Below are 15,719 nucleotides of genomic sequence, written 5' to 3'. Positions count from 1 at the left end.
TAAAAAACACCCCAATTTGACAAGAAAATTCTTGTAATTTTTTTCAAAAAATGAGTGAAAATTTTTCCAAAAAACTCCTAAAAAAAATCTAAAATGATTACACACATATCAGTAAAGCTTCTAATATTTTCTTTAAGAACATTCAGAAAAAAAAATCAAAAATCCAGTGAAATTTGATGCATTTTAGTTGATTTTTTTCCCCCTGAAAATTCTTAAAGAAACATTTTTAACATTTCTTTTTTCCACCAAAAAATGTTCAAAAATTCCCCAAAATGTTGAAAATGTGGACATCAGAAGTTTCACTGTGGAAACATCTATTTTTTTTCCACATTTTCAAACTTTAAAACGGGTCAATTTTGACCCGCAGGACGACCCGAGGGTTAAAGAATGACTTTATCCTTATAAATTCATCCTTGACTACAAGGAACAACTATGTTTTCATCACAGTCTTTGTTAAAGGCAGCTGCACCTCGTCTCAGCCGCTACCTCTGTCAAGGTTATGTTGTTATGAAATATGATGTGTTTCTCTGTTGACACTGAATGCACAGCTTTGCGTGAAACTAGAGCCGGGCCGAGTCATTTTGCAGTCATTAGACAATGGACAGAGACGCCGCATATCTTCAGGGTCTATTTCCAGGGTCTATGAATCTATTTTGCTTAGAATTTAAGTGACGGAAATGGAGATGGAGTGTTGGAAACATGTTCGACTGGTGCAGGAGAAGAATAGCCTTGGCCATTTTTATACGGCTGAAAAATATCCTGTCTCGAGGCCTTGGAACATGTGGCTCTTCTAAGCCCTCAGACAAGTAGAGAAAACTCTCAGCTCTTTGTTATTTTGGAGAGGATGACAGACGTTCAGCATTTTGCAGAACTATTGTTCATCCTTATTTCTAACTTTAGAATAGATATGAATGAATTTGCAACTCAAAATGTCATGTTTGCTTTTAAATGGCTGCATTCACTTTTATAAAAACTTTTTTTTGGTTTCCTGTCTTATTTTCTTACAAACCTGACTCACTGATGTACCACATTATTAGAAATCCCTTTTGTTACAGGAAACGGCAACTTTCAAGCACCAACCTGCTTGGTTTTTTGGCTGATCTTGATTCCACCCAGCAGGGCTGTAATTTGGTTAAAGAAACACAAACAAGCCAGTTTTTATAACAAAAATGATAATGAGGTACAGTCAGACCGTCGTGGAGACAGGTCTGGCTCTGTGATGCTAACTTAATATTAGCAAAATTGTTAGCGAGCAGCTGCCTTTCCTCACAACAGCAATAATCATTAACTTGGGGTCATGCTTCCGGTCAAATATGCACTTTCCTTAGCTTGTGTTGGTCTCTACCGGCTCCCGAGGGAAATATTTGGCTCTTTTAGCTCCTAATTGCTCTGTTGTGTTTGCTGGCTAGTTGTCTGTCTGCAGTTTGGTGCTCTGGCAGGTAGTGTGCAGGTTTACGGTTCATGAAAGTCTGAATTTCAGTATTTCAAACTATCAGAATATCACAAAAAAGCTTAATAGTTTGCTTTAGTTATTTAAGAAAGGGAAAATTTTATTCATTCTAGATTCATTTTACATAAAGGGGAAATGTTTCAAGCCTTGTTTTTAGTTTTAATTGTGGTAACTGAGGTTTATAGCTCAAAAAAAAAAATCAAGTATCTCAAACTATTAGAATATCATGAAAAACTAATATTTTCAAGCAGTTTTTTAAGAAACTGGAGATTTTATTTATTCTAGATTCATTACAAGGAAATATTTCAAACTTTGTTTTTTGTTTCAGTTTTATTCATTAAGGTTCATAGCTTGTGACAATCTGAATTTCAGTATTTAAAACAATTAGAATATCACAAAAAAGCTTAATATTTTTTAATGAATTAGTTAAGAAAGCCAGAACTTGATCTATTTTAGACTCATTATGTCTTACAGAAAATGTTTTAGGTCTCTGTTTTTCTTTTAATTGTGATTATTATGCTTTATAGCTCATGAAAATCAGACATTTGTCATGTCAAACTATTAGAATATCTTGGAAAATTCAGTAACAAAGGCTTTAGACGACAGAAATCTTGAAATTCTGAAAAGTATGTTTATTTATACACTCAATACTTGGTTTTAATGCAGAAAGAATATATAATAATTGAAACTTTTTGAATTAAATTCGGTAAAAATGTACTTTTTCATGATATTCTTGTTGTTTGACATGCTCTATTATTCCTAATACGTATAAAACTAATCCTTTCAACTTGTGTCAACAGTTTCGCCCAGCATTGGATGATGTCATGTGAAATGGAAGTCACTTTGGGATCGAGGTGCTGCGACGCCTCTTTACCTGCTGTTTGGGTCTCGTCGTTCACAGCGATAGATTTTGAAGATGTGCTGTAGATCAGACTGCTTCATAATGCATGTGATGTAATGGATTGCAGTGAGCCTCGCTGAATAATTAATCCCTCTCTTTGTCTGAGTACTTCCACCTCTCCGTGGACAGTCAATGCCAGAGACATTTGACATCGTGGATGTGTGTGTGCGCGTCGGGCGACTGGGAGGAGAGAAATACATTGTTAATGGTATGGATTTTCAGCTGGGTTTGCAAGATAATGATCTCTGTGTCCTTACAGAGCAGGGAGTGTGTCAGGAGTGTGCTTGCTTACAGCTGAATGATGAAGGCTGGCGTGTTGCAGGAGGTGTCCTGTCTTGCGCGACAGCTTTATCATGCACAAGTGCTCATTATCATCGCACCTGCTGGATAAACAACACCGAGACGCTGGAACAAGAGCGGCAGCGACTCCGACACAGCCTCATTATTTCTGCAAAGTTTGCATTCACAAATTGCACCGTGCCAACAGAAATTACAGCAAGCCGCCTTCATGTCTGCTACAGCTAACAACCTGCCTTTTCGGCCCTAACGTGCACCACCAGGTAAATCAGAGGTGATGTGGGAGGCGGATGTTTCTGCAGCTATGAATAGAAAGCACGACAGCAGTGTAATCAAGTCTTGTAGGTCTGTGTGTGTGGTAATGTGATAAAAACAGCACTAGGAGGGATCCCCCTGTATTTCCAAATGGGCATTCATTTTGTTTTATTGATGCTGTTTTTTTGTTTTTTCTTCTTACCACGCAGGTATTCCCTCTGCATGTGCAGCAATTTGTAGTTTAATGGGTTTCTTTGGGGCCGTTTAAATATCCATGTTAGGTGTGTTTTTCTTTGCTTTATTTTGAAACGGAGCCATTTATTGAAACGGCGATTTATTTAGTGTTTCATTCACATTCCCAGCATCGCCGCTACTTAGATTCCGATTTTCATGCGCCGACATCCAACAGCTTCCATTTCCTCGCACGTCCGCTGTTGTTCGTTTTCATCTTAGCGGCTCTTTAAGTGCCACCATTGCAGCAATTGAATTTGACAAAATGCAGTTGTTTCCAGACAGCCGGCTTCCTGGCCTCCCCTCGCATCCTGCCTCTCAAGCTGCTGTTTGTCCAGCCAAGCATGCAGGCAGCCCAAACTCAGATGGAAGCAGATGCCATGGATGACTGATCCAACAGGCGGGCAGACGAATGGCGAACAAGATGAGGCTCGGACTATTGACAGGAAAAATACAGGAAACCAACGGCGTCTAACACCTATGGCTATTTGAAGGCGATGCTATTTTAAAATCTCACCATCATTTTTGATGGCGTTCTTTGATTCTTTTCTCACTGTCTTCCACAGACAGACTTCAACAGTTCAGTCTTTTGTGTCATTTTTGAATAACTGAGCACCTGCACTCTTTTTTGCCTTTTATAAAAAATGGAAATATATTCCGCCAGCACTGTAAAAGGAGTTCTTTCCAGCTTCAGGAATGGAAACAAAAACGAATCTTAAAAACCAACACGGTGCTAAAATTAAACTCAAGGTAAAATCAAGCAAAAATGACACCTGACTGTAAAATTTGCTCACTATATTGAGAACAAGTTAAACATTCTTAATTCTCTGGCAGGCTTCCAATGGGTATTGATTATAATGGATAAAAGTGACATAACCATGGAAGCTGGCACATATATACACTGCCGTTTAAAAGTTTGGGGTCCTTATTTTTGAAGAAAAGTAGTTTTTTTTCAATGAAGATAACATTAAATTAATCAGAAATACAGTTTAGACATTGTTAATGTGGTAAATGACTGTTCTAGCTGGAAACGGAGAGGAGGAATGAATATTGATTGTTCCCAACACACAGCATCTTTACAACAAAATGAACATGATGAAACAACCAAGTAGTGGATACTGGGAGCAGAAATCAGAAGTCGGAAACGAGTTTGTCCACTCATGGATTCAGATAGTGTTAATGAGTGTTGTGGATGCTGCTTGAGGAATGTTGTCCTTCTCTTACCGAAGGATTTGGTGAAGTTGGGGGGACATTGTGGGGGACAGAACTGCATTTTCAGACCTTTAAAACTGTCTGAAATGATTTCTCAAGCAACAGAATGGTGGACTTGTGGACATTAACTAACATACCAGCATCCATTGTCTGTCTTTTTTCATCTGTGGCGTCGTGTTAGTTGAAGAACGCTGTAAATCTGTTGTTTTTGCAAAGATGCTCTCTCCCTCGGTGTATATATATATATATATATATATATATATATCAGCATCTATTTATAGTAGTGCACCATGTCAAGACGCTGCTGTCAAAAGCAATATGCAGTACAGCAATCAATTTCATCACAGACTGCAGAACAGTCACTGCATTTATTTAGCCAAGAGCAACCATCTCACTTCCTTTGATTAGGCCTGCAGGTTTGACTCGTACCAATTACAGTGAAACTACGTGAGTCATAACTTAGACGCCCAAAGCTGATGAACCACAGCGTCGACTTATTTCCTGCTATAAAGGTGTACACATGCAGCTGCAGGTTTCTTCTCCCCTCCACCTCTCATCTCCCTCTAATGGCACTTCCATTAGTGCTTTTCGCCGCTCTTCAGAAGTCTAGGACTTTGCCGCCCTGAGGGCACCTTTCATACGAGAACGTCGGTTGTGGATGATGATGAATGTTTCAATCAATTAGCTTATTGCTCAGAACAAGTGCCGGGGCCCTGAGGGACTGTATCCGTGAAAGGCAGTGACACATAACCTGAATGATTACTTCAGCCACCGCGACAAGGACTCCTGATGCTGCACTGCTTCCTGTTGAGGGCTGCTGACTGAGAGCCGCTGTTGGTTTTATTTACTGAGAATTATATGCTTGTGTTAAATTGCACTTTTTGTTTTGAATTCTTGTCATTTTAGCGCTGTTGACTTTCCTGAAGCCTCTTTGAGGGACATCAAAAATCTCTCTAATCGGATAAAAGAAGAACATTTCATGTAACAGAAAGCTACAAAATACCTCAAAAATCTAACCGTAACTCTGTGGCGTTTAAAATGTTTGCCCTAGTTTTCTGTTTTTCTGTCTTCTTCCACACATTCACACCTTTTGGAGAAGACACTGAAGTAGAAGTTCATCTTGCAAAATTCCTTTAATTGAAATTTCTAGTGTCGGATTCTCGCTTAGATTGAAATCATTCAGTTAAAATGTCTGCCTTTCCCCATAAGGAGTGACCATCCTTACCAAAGCACAATGCAATATCCACATTAAGACTCCCAGAACATACATAAAATAGGGGTCATTTCATGGTATTTGTGTTTGTGTCCACTCACCACCACGTTTGGTTTGTTTCTCGCCTCGGTTTCCTGCTCTATCTGTTGTTGAAGAGCTGAGAGGATATCTGGGGATCGGCCTGTTCAATCACTGTTACATCTTGACCTTGGTTCTCAAGGTTGCCTTGGCCCAGCCTGCTATCATCTCAATCACATGCTGATTTTTCCGCCTTGTAAACCTGCGCCGCTGAATTAATAACGGCATCAGTGTTAAGCAACTGCTGCTCTGTCTACTCCCGCCTGCTGTCTCTCTGGTTTTCTGTCTATCTCCTTTACTTACGCACTTGTTGTCCTGACTTGTTCGGATGTTGCGCTGCTTTACTTTAATTCTCTTTAGCCCATACTGTGACCCCTGCTGTCCATCCTTAAGTCAAACATTTACCACAGCAGAAATTCGTAATTTACCAAAAATCTGAGCCCTGTAATAAATAATTAACCATGTGGAAGCTAAATTTGCTTGATTTTGGCTACAAATGACTGGTTCTGTACTGCTATTTTTTGAGAGGATTTCTCCAAAAAGTGCCATAATTATTAGATTTTTATCTCTTCAGTGTGACTTGGCAAACTTTTTTCCAGATGAGTGCTTTGTCAAATTTTACAATTAAATCCAATATGTTGTCAAATGTTTGTCTAGTTAGGTGACTTGGTGCACAATTATGTCTGCACGTTGTTAGTGAGCAGCTGTATTTATACGAGTTATGTGACGATCGGCGTTGGTTTGTCCGTCTGTCTGTCTGTTAGCAACATTACTCAAAAACAGATTAACAGATTTGGATGAAATTTTCAGGGAAGGTCAGAAATGACACAAGGACCAAGTGATCAGATTTTGGCAGTGATGCAGCTTATGGTCTGGATCCAAGGATTCGTCAAAGATTTCTGTATCATTGCAAGATAGCAGCATGGCGTCACTGTAACCATGACAACAAGTGAACACAACATCAGCTGCCTGCTGACACTCGCATGGTTGCGATACTACTAAAAGCTGAGCGCTTACCAGGACTTTGGAAATGATATAAGGAACAATTGATTAAATTGTGGGGGTGTTTCCGAATTCCATCAATTCCCGCCGCACGTTATGTACTTAGGTCATGCGATTCGGTATCCGTACATAACGTACACACGCATAACACACGCCTGTTCTCAGCGCAAGATCATGTTCTTTGTGGGTACATCTATATTAAATTGATTTCTGATCATCAATAACTAATAAACTAATGCTACATTTATATAAAAAAAATGCATTTCTGACAATGCCGTATGGGGGAATGAGCAGCCTTGGAGGAGAACTACGCTCTGAGTGCTTTTGTAGTTATTTAAGTTTTAACCACAAAATGAAAAGTACATTTTTTGGGAACTTGGGTGCTCAGATTGGTGCAATTAATAAACAGTGAGGACACATTTTTGTCCTCATATTTTGCCCTTTTTTGCAGTCTAATTCTGCAAACAGACAGTTTTACTCAACAGATGTACACAATAGAAACACATTTTTGTCCTTATGTTGTGACTGATGCACAGCCATTGTAGGAATCAGCCCGACTATCCATTAGCGGAGATCTTTCACACTGATTAAGCCTATGGTTGCGTTTTTAAAATCCCAAAATAAAAGCAGCTGATTGGTAATAACCCTGCTGCTGGCCTATAACACGAGCCATTTGTGTCACACATTGTTTCTGTGGTTTACGCCTCATTGTCTCTTGTCCTGTCATCTTTAGACGCAGGCCGCCTATAACTTACAGAGATCAGACAAATCAGACAAAGGTCATGTATTTTATTGGCAGCTATGATAACACGCCCTTCATCTGGAGAAAAACATACAATTTGAGGGTGTTGGCATGATAGTACAGCTGCTACCGCCATGTTCAGATATGATATCCTCAATTTCATTTCACTTAAGAAACGCATCCGGCAGGTTAAACTGATGGGGTTCATCTTAAAACACTGACATTCATTAACCAGCGTGTCACAAGTAAGATTGATTGGAGCATCAGAAATTTGCATGCAAAGGTTTTAAGACCTCATTCCATCCCCTAATGAGTTGTCTTTTGTTCTCATAGTCATCTGAGAAAAAGACCAGACTGAGAAATTTCCATTTTTATCAAACGCTGTAATTGAATGTCTGGGCTTGTGCTGCTGTTCCTGCTTAAAATGCCCTCTGAGCACAATACTGACAGCAATTAAACATGCAATTAAATGTTACTTTGTGCTTAATTTGTTGTAATTTAATAGTTTTGTTCACCAGTTTCTCACTCAGGAGCACAGAAATGATGCTTTCTGTGGAGATTGTTCCATTTATTGTTGGGTGAATTTGTTAGCATGTCGCTAAAAAAAGATTCCTGATAAAAATAGACCTGTAGATAACAGGAGAAGTCTTCTCATAGTCAGCACAAATGCCTCCGCTACTTGTGTCACATCCAAATATGTCATTCTTCGCTGGATCTTCATTTTCCACTCGTACGCTCAGAAAGCTCCCCAAGCCCCCTCTGTGAAAGTGATCCACATTAGCCGAGCGACGGTGAGTAACGTTTATCTGCTAGTCTCTCTGACAGCTTTTTTTCCCGTCCAAGTGTTCCCTCTGCACTCGTTCGACAAAAACGCTTCATCTGCAGGGCCCCGTATTGTAAAGATAAAAATAGATCGCTCTTTTTTAGAATCTTGGGAATTTCCCCCCCAACACTGTAGGATTCACGGCGTTGTGGAGCAGGGATTCCCTCCAGGGACTAGTGTCAGGATGATGTCGAACCAGGCCGAGGCCCTTTTCAACCTGCTGAGCCCGTTTCACCAATTTGGGGTGAAGAGAAACGGCTTTGAGCATCCTAATTAATTACATTTACCAGCTATGTTGACTGTTACGAGTATGTTCAGGAGCCTATAAATAGGGTAATTGCTAATTATCTACACTGATCCCACCAAAGCTGTGATTATGCGTTGGAGTTGATAAGGGTCTTTGCTAGAAAAGGAAACGGAACACTGCTGTGCACAAACAGACTTAAATTCACCCTTCAATTTTAGCAAATCCTTTTGTGCCGGTGAATTACCCGGCATTGTAGTAAAGGAGTACAGAAAGCAGGATATTAAGAAAAAGAGGATGAAAAAAATGTCTTCCCACTGTAGAAAGAGAGATTAAGGAGTTTCTTCAGGATGAACTGAGATGGGGATCCATCTGTAGCTCTGCAGATGGAGTGTTACATCTTGGAAACTGTTTTGAAAAGTCCTCGCTTGAAAATTAGTTTCATATCATGTCAGGCCACTGTCTGGGTCAAAATGCTTGAAAATACTCTGAAAGAGTACTCTGATGATTTAATCTTGCAGTCTTTGACATTGTCACGCTCTGATTAAGTCGTTATATATCAAACCTAATGCAGCACAACCACAGATATTTGTCCATTTAATGTTCTCCTGGTGCCTACTTTACCCACAATACAACTCAAATGCTGATACTTTGGTTGGAGATTAGGATCTGTTGTTGCTGCCTTGAGACCCAAGTGAAGCTGCCATCTAACACTCCAAGCAGTTTCAGGGTGTTTTTGTTCACTGTGGACTTATTTTTCACTTCAATTTTAAGTCCCACACCTCTGTGGAAACGGCATAATGCTGGCTAGAAGTAGAGGTAGTTTAAAAAATGCCTTCTGTGCAGGAGAATGTGGCTCAAACCATAATTAAAGATAAAACAATTGAATTTCTATGACTGTTTGATTTAAAACAACTGGAAAAAAACCTGAAATCAACATGAAAACATTTTGCCAAGTGTGTTTCCATTATCAGACCAAATTAAGGCCTTATAGATGTTCACGTATTTACATTTTTTACAACCTAAGCAAAGAATTTTTGTGTTTTTTTTTTAATCTCTAGAAAAATGTTTCACCATGCTAAATGTATCTTCCAACAAAGTGACAGCTTGATCCTGTGTATAATATTTTTGATCCATGCTTCATTTTTATCTTTATTTTAATTGGTCAAGTATGTTTTTCCCTGCAGTTCAGCCTAAAGAGCTCTGAATTTTTGTCATATGACTTCGGAATCAGTCATGGCTTTGCAGTTAGACTAAGGAGCCCAGGTTTTATTTATTTATTTAACAGTATCTGATGCAAACTGCTCATTTTTTGAAGAATTTGTAAATGTATTCCATGCTTTTTTACAGAATTTTTTTTTACAGTGTATCTGATCAGCTTTACATTGAAAAGTAAATTGATTTTATCTGAATATCCCAATTTAAGCATGAATTTGATTATTTTTCTAGATAGAATCCCATATCATACATAACACATTCAATGACCACTACAAAGTCCAAAATTCGACAAATTTCTCTGTTTTTACAGTTTCTGGCTGTGATAAAAGGCGTGATGTTGGCATTTAAAAAACAAAACAACAACATGACTTTTAAACCTGCTAGCCACTTTGAGGCTAAGAGGGCGAATACATATTGTCAGATTTTCCACGGTTCTAGATCCACAAAAAAGCTTTTCACAACTTAAATTTGCGATTTACTACCCAAAACCTTTAAACAAACTTTGTAGTGTTAAATCAGTGGAGTTTCTGTATTTTATGTGGGGAAAAATATGCCTCATTGGTGTTTCAATCAAAAATAACCCCCAGAATGTAAGAGGAGTTATGCTGACATGTAAGGATAAATGAAACCGCTTGTAAGGAAAAACTGGACAGAAATAAGATGCTCCAGAGGTGCAGGAAACATCAGTGCAGAGGACCGCTGGCCGAGAGATCACAGGACACTTCTGGCTTCATCTCTGCCTTCCTTCACCGCCGTCCCACTAATTGGCTCTGTGGATAATGCTGGAGCTCTGAATTTACATGGAAACACTTTGAAGACTTGAACACACTTGGCCCCCGGGCGACGACTTGCATCCGCTCTGCAGCCCGAGCAGCTCACCGTAAACCGAGGCAGAAAGCAAACAGTCGGCCCGGAGAGGATGAGAAAAGAGTTGGATGTGGAGGTAAAACATTTGTCTAGGGACCCGCGAGAGTGGATGTGGAACGAGAGCAGCTGCATGCTCACAAGGGAGAGAAATGGGAAAAGAAATAGGCAGAGACAGACAAAAAGATAGAATGGAATTAGAACTGCTTGCTGCCTTCAGTTCACTTCAGGTCTTACAAGGAGATTTATTTGAATCTGTAAAAAAAAACTGCCACCACGAGAGGTTTTAGAGCATCCATCCATCACTTATCTGGATTCATGCAATTGCAGCACACATCCGCTGCTCCTTTGGGGAGATCCTGAGGCATTCCCAGACCAACGGGGATATACGATCCCTCCAGTGTGTTCTGGGTCAGCTATAGGGTGTCTTCCCAGGGGCAAAGGAAAACCTCCACAGGGATTCATCCTGGAAGAGGTGATTCCCCCGACCCCTCATCTGGGGCTTTTCTGTATGAAAGTGCAGCCGTTTTAGTCAGAGGTTCTTTAGATATCCGAGTTCCCTACCCTGTTTCTGAAAGAAAAAGGTGCCTGCTCCAGGGTGGATTCTTCTAAATGACCCTGAGAAACGGCTGCACAGGTTTGAACACTTACTGGAGGACAGTAAGCATCATTTTCCTGTGGATGTCTTCAATGAGTAGCAGCCTTTTCCTCTTAAACATTGCCAATTTTAATGTAAAGCTAGTCAGATACACTGTAAAAAAGTATGGAATACAAAGGTGAAAATAATGGCAAACATCTGTAAAATAATTAGATTTTACCTGATTTAAAAAGAGTTAAACTGTCATTTTATAGTCACACATTGTGTAAGAAAAAAACTGTAAAAACACATGTTTTTGATGTGAATGTTATTTACAATTTTGGCATTATTTATACTTGTAAATTGATACTTTTTTGATTTTACTGTATATTATCAGTTATTTAACAAAACAGGGAAAATCTGTCAAATTTCAGTTATTTTTCTTTCAAATAACAGCAAATCTATGTCAATAACATCTTTTTTTTTTTTTTTTGCATAAACACTACAAGAAATTGCCATTTTTAATGGTTTGGCTTAATAAGGTAAATTTAATAAAAATACTTTTGATGTTTACATTGTCAAAAATTTTGACCTTTTATTTATTTTTTTATTTAGAAATTAACAATTTATTCCTTCCAGATTTTTTTGTTTTTATTTAACAAAAAACTCTGTTCAATAATGATATTTTTAGGTGTTTTAAATGCAAAAAAACAGTGTATTTTCTGATGAAATTAGTAAAAGAACACATTATGTAGTTTTGTGAAAAAATAAATGAACATGTAAATTAGTAGTTTTACTGGGAATTATTATCTGTATTTAACAAAAAAGGAACAATTTAAACTTCTTAATCTTCAATATACATAATTTGTCTTGCAAGTATTGCTAAATGTCTGTGAAATAATTGTATTTTTTGGTGTTTTAATTTTTTAAAAAAAGGAAAAATGTGGAGTTTTACAGCCAGTTTACCAAAACAGAAAAAAATCTGTAAAGCAACGGTAAATTGTTTAAAAAAATAGAGGCTCATGCAACAAGCTAATCGTACTGTAAGGCAGGTGAATTTTACTTTTCACATCCAGAACGCTTCCACATCACTTCACAGCCAGTTTGCTGACAGTTTTCTCCAGTTTGCACCAGTGAAGATAACAACAGTTGACTGAAATGTGTCAGACTGGCAGCGAATTCTGGGATTTGGGAACACGTCAGTGCAGATCAAAAATCCAATTTAAAACTTGAAACATAAAGTGGCACTCCTTATACTTACATGGGCTCTGTAAAACAAGAAAATGTGTCTCCTTCCAAAGCTTAAATCACCTTGAAGCTGCAAATTTGGAGTTTGATTGCGAGTAAGGGAGCTGCAGCTGCATGAGGAGAGCAAAAGTGTAGGATGAGTGGACAAAAAATGACGTTATATGCCCTTAAGGCTGCTTTAAAGTCCCCCTGGTGCTCTTTTCCAGTGCTTGTTATTTCTTTTTTTGGTGCATAATTGTGCTTTTGTGTGCACACGTGGTGTATGTATTTGCAGGACTGTGCATTGCATGGGATAAATATGTGCGTGGCCATTTCACTTCGACACTTGCATAAGCTGCGGTTGTGAAAGCAGCATCCCGGCGGCGTCTGTTGTGTGCACTGAGCAGTTGTGTGTGTTTAGTCGTTGCAGCTCGATGGCAGTGCTACGCTCCCTTCAGGCCGGAGTGTTTATCTCGCTGGTGTTTAGGCTTTGGTCTTTGGACGGCACCCAAAGCGAGGCCCCCGCTGTCCTCTGCAGCTCCGCTCCGGCTAACTCCCGCTAGTTGACCTCGTTTAAAGGCCTGGCTGTGCTGTCTAGCTGTCCCTCTGAGCACACAGCCACCACAGTCATCAGCGCTCTGTGGAGGCTTTATATATATGTGTGTGTGTGTGTGTTTTCTTTTTTCCTTCCGAGTTGGAGGAATGCACGATCCTGAAATTCAAGAGCAACTTGCTTAGCCCCGTCTTTGCTCTGAGAGCCTAAAAAAGTACGATTCCAGCCTGGAGCAGAAATTTTGACGTCAAATCGCTCCCTCCGTTTGCCCTTTCTGTCTAATTCACTGTTTCTCAAGCACACAGAGCTGCATATAAACTGTAATAACTAAAGTTCACAGTCTAACTTATGGCTCTTTTCAACATTAAGTGTTAAATAACTCTAGAACCAGCTATAAGTGTGGTTCTTCTCAATGATGCTCAATTAAATGCCAGTGTTCGGTTGCTTTATTTACTTAATACAAGACTTTATTGTATTATACTTTAGATTTTATTGCCATTTCCCCTTCATATTGCAGTTTTTCTACAAAAACTACTGATGTTTAACCAAGTTTTGCTAATTGGCTCGTCCTTTACTCGCGCATATTAGGTGTTTTTGTTCATAAAATGGTCAAAAATAACACAAAAAATGCATGGATTTCTGTCAAATAAGGTAACAGAGACTTGATTTTACTGCACACTGACTGATTATGCTCACCATCAATGTAAATAGTTCACTCCTGCATCTTTCTTTATATCATTTTAGGTGTAAATGTTTGCATATTATAGGATTTGTGAACCTATGGTGCTTTATTTTTCCACGTTAGTGGGATTTTTATTGTGTTTTCATCATGTAACTGTACCTGGCTGTTACATTTGTACATCTTTGATGATTCTGAAAATATAGTATTCTTTTGAACAGAAAATATATATAAACATATGTTTTAAAGCTGTATTCTGGCTCAGAAAACCCCCTCAACTGCCTTTATGTGTTCTGAATGTGCACAATATGTTTCCAGCCCAGTTGTAATCTATCTGTGAAGGAATTCCTTCAGCAAGTCTAAAGTTATGTTGTGCAATAAGCTGTTGAACCTCTTTTTTTCTTTGGTTTCTGACAAACTGCAGCACTTTTTAATCAACGGAGCTGTAAAAATAGTTTTAGGTTCCATTATTTGGGTCAATGATTGCACCATTTTTGGGTTTTCATAAATGAAAAGTTTGCTTTTAGCTCCTCTTCTCTTCTAATTAATGAATGAGATCAACAGTGGTGACTGAAGTTTTTCTTCAATTCATTCTCATATCAGATAGCATTAACAGATTTTTTGTGTATCATCAGATTTTTTATGCTAAAAGTACAATATAAAAATAACATACAATGTGTAATGTTCTAGGCTCAAACCTGACTTTAGGCTGTAGGACTTGCTAGAGAAATGACCAACTTATAGCGTTAAATCTTCATCTTTTTATCGCTTTCTATCAGATGTTTCATTCCTGGTAGTTTCTCAAAACCCCACACCTCCTATTTTACAACTAAAACCGCACTTTTTTATTAAAATTCATAGTTTCCGATGCCAACCCTGGAGATTTCACAAAGGTTATCCTCTCAGACTTGACAAATCTCCTCCAACATCACCTTTTTTTCTTTTGCACTTGCAGAATAGTAACCTCTATAAAAAGCCACTCTTTGCATGCATTCATTTTATTTCCTGGATCTCATTCGGCTCATGAAAATAATGACAGCTTTCAGTGTTTATCAGACCATGTACGGCTTCTGTGCTTCTCTTCCTCTGAACATACACAAACTTACAGCATGATTTCGAGCTGCATTCTCACACATGTGCAAACAAACTGTATGCACAGGATAAATTGGCCTCCTCTTCCTCCTATCTCCATTTCTGTCTATTCTATAGTTCAATCTGTAATTATTGGATGATAAGCTTTCTTCAGGGTTTATGTTGCACTCTGTAGGATCATTGCAAATATCTACTGAGGCCTATTAGCGCTTGATTAGGCGCTGTGTTGGACTGGAAGAGCGTGGGCTCTTTTCAAAGCGAGGAAGAGTCGGCGTAAGGCGCTAATTAGGCGGCGGAATTAAGCTAGTTCCTGGTTTCCTGGTCAGGTGGAAGACGCCTGGCCTCTGCATCAATTACTGCTGCGCTTGCAGTTGGTTTTTATTCCCCCGCTTCATGTCACAGAGAGGTGATGGAGGAGAACTGCTGCGTTTGATGTCTAGAGGAAGTAAATGTAGAGGGTGAGTGCATTTGCGGGCTGCAGTGGTACATACAGTTACAGTAAAGGCACAAAATGCTGCTTAAAATGAGCTCCTTTCAAAATATAACCTCTCAGCCTCTCAAGAGATGACTTTTACTTTTTCTTGTTAGTGGTGGCACACAGAAAGCAAAAGAAAAGTCGAAAAATGTTTCATGGTATATGAACAATCGAGTCAATTTACAAGAAAATTACTTAAAAATGGCTTGATATCAATTAGTTTACTATAATAGTGGAATAAATGACTTTTGTTGTGAAAAGCAATGCATAAAAATTTAATTAGCCCATTTGATTGGTGCGTTTTTATTGAAAACTTGCAAGAAATGTGCAAAAATCAGGCAATAATACAAAAAAAATGACAAAATTAGAATGTAATATGGCAGGCATCCCATGTTTGGATATTTAACTTCACAAGTCATTAAAAATGCCTATATTAAATCACCTCAAACATAAAAAAAACAGCTAAAATAATACATTTATGAACAATTTATGAATATGTAAAAAAACATCAGGCTTTTACTGACTGTTCATTTATTAAGTTCTGTTGAGTAAACCTACAATGTCAACTAGATTGAGTAAAAAATCT

The 15,719-nt window shown here is 38.6% G+C and overlaps 1 protein-coding gene across 2 annotated transcripts in view; it reads left to right on the top strand.

Moving 5' to 3' along the window:
* Positions 1 to 15,719, top strand: part of gpr158a (G protein-coupled receptor 158a) — a 97,977-nt gene that overhangs the window by 24,857 nt on the left and 57,401 nt on the right. The window lies entirely within an intron of this gene.

This window comes from Acanthochromis polyacanthus, chromosome 20 (genome assembly GCF_021347895.1).
Source record: "Acanthochromis polyacanthus isolate Apoly-LR-REF ecotype Palm Island chromosome 20, KAUST_Apoly_ChrSc, whole genome shotgun sequence".
Classification (NCBI taxonomy): domain Eukaryota; kingdom Metazoa; phylum Chordata; class Actinopteri; family Pomacentridae; genus Acanthochromis; species Acanthochromis polyacanthus.
The sequence above is the reverse complement of the archived record's forward strand: the minus strand, read 5'-3'. Positions and strand labels throughout refer to the sequence as shown.